The following is a 6,397-nucleotide window of genomic DNA, read 5'->3' as shown; positions in this document are numbered from 1 at the left end:
AACGGGTTACAATATTATTTTTGTTCTAGCGGTAATTAATTGAACTATTGACCAAAATGATTCATAATATTCAAGTAACCGAAGTTGTGCGGTTCAACCCGGTTAATTTAGCGAAAAACGTTTCTATATTTACCCGGTTAAATGAACCTTAACCCAATGATGTCTGTAAGTGACCAAAATGATCCTAACGTTACATTTTCCAAGGTATTGCGGCTTATGCCATTTATAAAAAAATAGGGTTTGCTTCATTTCGGTTAATTGAGCGAAATAGAATTAATCGGTCTCTTTATGTAACCAGTTATGTAAACAAAATATAACCGTAATTTAGGCGGTTAATGATCGAAACTGGTTTGATATTAATACCGGTTTCCAAAATAAATGTGTAAACTCCAGCTCTGCGTAAATTCCCAGGTTTTCACGGACGTTCCAGTCGTCTGGCAACCCTACTCCTAGAGGTATTTATTATTATCTACAGTTTGTTATTTCTCTCAACGTTTTGAGAAGTTCATAATATTTTTGTTATCAATTATTCTGGCTTTTACGATAGCAAATAGAAATAATAATAATATGGATCACAGATTAATACTAACAATAATATCGTTTACGTGAATGTTGTCTGTTTAATGTTTGTCTCAAGTTCTGATGTAAGTATATCGACAAAAAAGTAAGCCACAGTCACACAGTCGTACAGCTTTTAAACTTTACCTATTTTACTATAAGTTGGTATATCGTTGAAGCAACTTTAGGACGTAAGTGTAAGTATGTGTAAAAAAATTATTACTCGAGTAAAAGTTTAAACAATTTTATTTATTCTTTTGACGGTCCTTTGGCACAGTGGGCAGCGACCCTGCTTTCTGAGTCCAGGGCCGTGGGTTCGGGCCATGAATGTTTTTCAGTGTATGGTTTTTTATATGTATATTATAACACAAGCTACGCTTACTTTGGGGCTAGATGGCGATGTGTATAGTCGTAGTATATGTATTTATTCTACAACAAGTTGACCACTGACTGTCTCATGATAGCAAGTGATTATGCAGTCTAAGATGTTAGCGAGCTAACCTATTTAGGTTATAGCAGTTATAAGACATACCCATAATCGGTTTTTATGTGATTGTACTGGGACGCAGAATCGCTTGATGGCACGCATATGTTCCAGTCTTGTAGATAGGATGGTAACTAGCCAAGGCCTTGGGAACCAACCAGACTTTATTTCCTACCAAGATTAAATCCATCTTCATTATCATCATATCGAAGCGGTGAAAGTCCAGTGTAAAAGGTAATAGCCCAGTGGATAGGACTTCGACTTCACTTGCGGGGGGCCAAGTTCGAATCCCAGCACCTCTAACTTTTCTAAATTATCGTCTTATGCAATTAAAATATCACTTGTTTCAACGGTGAAGGAAAACATCGTGAGGAAACCTGCATGCCTAAGAGTTCTCCATAATGTTCACAAAGGTGTGTGGGGTCCACCCATTACCGTCCCACAACTGGGCACTGGTGTCTGGTCTCCTCCCACAATGAGAAGGGATTAAAGCCGTACACCACACTGGCCCAGTGCGTTTATCGACACTGGTGGATTCGACACTGGTGTTTAGAACTCTAAGGCATACAGGTTTCCTCACGATGTTTTCCTTCACCGTAGCGTTAAGAAAATCTGTCGTTTGATAAAAACACGCGGTGTTGTGTGGATACATTCGAACGTATTATTTTTGGCGCAGGATGTTGTATGTCGCTCCGAACATGTGACGAAAAATCGCAAGGTATTTTTCTTAAGTGCATGATAATTGATAGACTTAAAATCGCTCGGACGCTTATTGCAGTGTAGGAACTACGCTACAGTTCTTACACAGTAAAATACTAGAATACTTCAAGTAACTGTGAACAGTTTGTATTACATAACATCGAACGCACATGACATACCATATGTGTTATCCAAAGTTTATAAAAAAAATGTTTTTTTACCAATTTGTCACGTTTTCGATATCGACTTACTAAAAATTAATGTGATCCGATAGGAATCGATGTATAAATATTTAACAATATTTTATCGATGATTACCAGTAGCAACTTCATTTAGCGGTAATTATTAATGAATTAAATTACTTAGTATAAGTAGTGTCATGTAAAAAGTTATTAAAAAAAGCTAACTTCAATATGCTATTTTTGAACATAATTTTTTTTTTATTTACTAATTACTAATACTGTGATCATTATCAACCCATTAGCGATCCACTACAGGGCACGATTCTCCTCACAGGACAAGAAGGGTTTAGGCCGTAGTCCACCACGCTGGCCAACTGCGGATTGGTAGAGTTCACACGCCCCTGAGATCATCTCCGAAACGCAACTCCGAAAAGTCGGAGTTGCGTGCGTGACGTGTACGGGGTGCGGGGTTGCCACACCAGCAGTACAAACTAGTTGCAGTACGCTAATTTGCTCGCAGCATACAGCGCTTCCACACTGCCATCCACATTGCGATCGATCGCTATGCTGTGTTTCTAAAGGCACGTAGCATAGCGAATGGACGTGAGAATAATAATCAATAATAATAATAATCATAGAAGTTCGTACAGTTGAAATTAAAGCGGAAGATTGCATTAAATCTTCGAAATCGCTGGTATATGGACAGTGGATATACATGTGCGATAAGTTTGTGACGAATTGCTGCGTCCGTAAAACATATCACCTGTCGGGCTATGTAATAAACTTGCTGTTTTTAGTATAGATAGGTAATCTTAAAAGTTATTTGAAATTAATTGATATTTTAAAACATACAAACATATATAAGAGATCAAAATAAATCTTAGATCTTTAATCTTTTTTTATTAACAATAAAATTATATATTTTAAAACACCATAACAATATAGAAACCATATTTTAAAAACGTATACACGCGTCAGCTAGTTTTTTTAGCTTGCGGAAATCGTGGAAATAGGTATGTCGTTGCTCAGTTTCATCTACAGATCATCATAATTTCTGGGTAAGTTCTGGGCTAAGCATCAAAAGTCGTGTTTAAAATATGTGACTTTGACTTGAGTTTGTCGCTGGCGTTCTTTTTAAGTGACACCTACTTGGAATACGTTGAAGTGATTTGTTTAAAAAAAGAAACGATAGTCATTTAGTATGACGCGAGATACCCTTCGACACGACTATGAGATAAAAGGTTCATCAAGTCAGTCATAGTTATCTTAATTTAAAACCTTGGGCATATTATGCAAATTCTTTTTTGTGTTTTTTTACCGTCCCGTCGTCGCATGGACAGTGATTAGATTATAATTTACTAGCTCAGGCACGCGGCTTCGTCCGCGGCTACTCAGTATGCTATAACAGTTCACTGCTAGACTAAAGGGACTCCCAAGGGGTTTGCCCGTTCACCGCACTGGGCAGACGGGTTGGTGATCGCATTAGACGGCAGCACGGCTAGCATGGGCAGAAGACAATTATTTCCCCGGAGAAAGGATATAAATTTATCTTCTCACACAGCTTTAACAACTTTCAGAGCACTGGCGCACACGTGGAAATAATATCCAGATAATATATGTGTAAGTATTAATAAACGTGGGTAAACTTCTCCTATTCCATGTGCCAGTAATTTAGCAGGTGGACACGTTAATTATATCCCTTGTCATTGGATATAACCGGGGGATATAATTTTTATCTCCCGCCCGTGCTAGCCCTGCAGTAGTAGCACAGAGGACGCTTCTGTCCATTCTCAGTTAGTCTCAGTCGCGGGGAAAGGAGGGGTGGTGCCAACTGTATTCAGTCCTACCATCACTACACGGTATAAGCTTTCTTGCGATTCGAATGTAATTATCTTTTCACAGCAGCGTGCATCGGGACTAGCAAGGACAAAAGTTTTATCGAGCCCTAAATACCGACTGAGACTGCATCTTTACTAACAATCAGGTGGAACTCACTTACAGTCACATGCAGTGGAATAAGAAAAGACATATGTATATATATCTTAATATATATAAATCTCCTGTCACGATGTTTGTCCGCGATGGACTCCTAAACTACTTAACCGATTTAAAACTAAATTTGTACACCGTGAGCAGTCTGGTCCAACTTAAGAGATAGGATAGCTTAGATCTTTGATTATAGTCGCAATTTTCTTTTATTTCAAATTATTTGTCTATAATTAATTGGCAGTCACATGTTATATATAAATACTACTATACTCATTTAAAGCTTAGCGATACTGAATACTTTAAAAACAAAATCAAACGCAGACGAAGTCGCGGGCAACAGCTAGTATATATATATATATATATATATATATAGAGTGCAAGCCTATTGTTTACGCTATCAGTAGCCAGTGGTGGCTCGACTGGCGCTGCCCACTGGCTTCGTATTATATTACGAGTACTTTCAGCAGGCTGTTATGTTTTCTCCATTCTCCAATATGACGTTGAAGCATGGACCCTCACAGAATCGAGCTGTAAGAAGTTAGAAGCCTTTGAAATGTGGGAATACACGAGAATGTTAAGATTACCCTGGAGGGACAAAATAAGAAACATACCCGTGCTAAGTCGCATAAATAAACCAGAAGTTGTATATTTAGTAAAGAAAAGAAAGCTAGAATATCTCGTGGATATAATGACGAAACCAAAAATACGACCTACTACACCTCTTCATACAGAGCAAGATCCTAGGAAAACAAAGCGTTGGGCGAAAAAGAACATCTTGGTTTAAAAAGTTACGTCAATTGTGTTGGAAAAATCACTCGTTCCCTATTCCCAAAAATACAAGTTGCCTCAATAATCGCTGTCCTTCGACAGAAGATGGCACTTTAAGAAGAAGTAAATAAATAAATATACTACGACAATACACACATCGCCACCTAGCTCCAAAGCTACGCTTGTGTTATGGGTACTAAGATGACTGATGAATATTTTTATGAATAATATACATAAATAAATAGCAATATACATATAAACACCCAGACACTGAAAAACATTCATGCTTATCACACAAACATTATCCAGTAGTGGGAATCGAACCCACAGCCTTGGACTCAGAAAGCAGGGTCGCTGCAAATTGCGCCAATCGGCCGTCAAAGTAGTTAAAGTAGGTAATGGACAGCCCCATTTCCATCAACAAGTCTACAAGTCCATAGAAGACACCAGTACCGCTAAAATACAGACGAAGAAAATACAAATACAGTACCGCGCAGGAGACAATTTTCTCCCCTGGAAAGGATGAAAACGTATCTTCTCCCACAGCTTTGTGAACTCAGAGCACTGACGCGCAAGTGGAAATAATATCCAAATAATATATTGTGTAATAATAAACGGGGGTAAACTCCTATTCCATTTTCCCGTGCTTTAGCGGGTGGACAAGTTAATTATATCCCTTCTCAGGGGATATAATCGGGCGATATAATTTTTGTCTGCTGCCCGTGCTAGCCCTGCTGGAGCAAAAGATGTGGAGGGCAATCTCCCTCCCACTCCCGGCCTTCTATCGCCGACGGCGAACCCAGCGAACGTTCGCCGTCGACCTCGGTCATTATTAGGTTAAGTATAATTTTAAGACTATATATATGTATTTAAAGCGGATTAGAGAATTATAAAGCTATATGTATATTTTATATCAGAATGTTTTTTTTTATAATTATTCTACTCTAATAATAAAGCTTTTTGTTTTTTTGTTTGAACGCCCCAATCTATCAAAATACCTACCTTATAGTCTTATATTAACATTTTTGCATTACATTGCCTCCCGCTATGAACTACCGTACCTTTGAACCTTTTAAAAACGTCGAGCGGGTGGGTGATGCAACGCGGTAAGTCAGAGTAGATTGTGTAGTATAGTGAATGAAAGTTTGTACATGGAAAAATAATCTTATCAAAAATTAGACGCGGATGAAGCCGCGAGGAATCGCTAGGTTGTGTTAAATTAAAGAATGACAACATTATATTTTCTGCTGAGATATTTTCCTTATTAATCTTATGTTGGTATTAACTAATGAATCGATGACTTACAAGGAGATTGTAATTATAATATCTCATGTCATGCAACGTAGAATCCAACCGACTATGTCATGAATCTACATATTTTCTTGGCTGAGTTACGTAAAGACAAAAAATGTGTGTGTGTAAATAGTAAACAAAAATAACCTAATATAACCTATATACTATATAATATAAAACGTCTTCGAAACCACCGCAGCGAGGCATAGTTCCTAATATGCTGGCAGCATTGCCCCAAACTAATTCCTTGGCCAAGGTAACTGCCCGCTCTAGGATCACCGGTAGACTCGTCAACCCTTTTTGATAAATCTTTAAAATAGCCCGAGCCCACGGACCCCACGGTCCCAAATTCTCTACTCCAAAAGGCACATACATCGAACACTTTTTTATATTGTGACCGGAGATAACAACGATAATGCTGTAT

Source organism: Pararge aegeria, chromosome 9 (genome assembly GCF_905163445.1).
Source record: "Pararge aegeria chromosome 9, ilParAegt1.1, whole genome shotgun sequence".
Classification (NCBI taxonomy): domain Eukaryota; kingdom Metazoa; phylum Arthropoda; class Insecta; order Lepidoptera; family Nymphalidae; genus Pararge; species Pararge aegeria.
The sequence above is the reverse complement of the archived record's forward strand: the minus strand, read 5'-3'. Positions refer to the sequence as shown.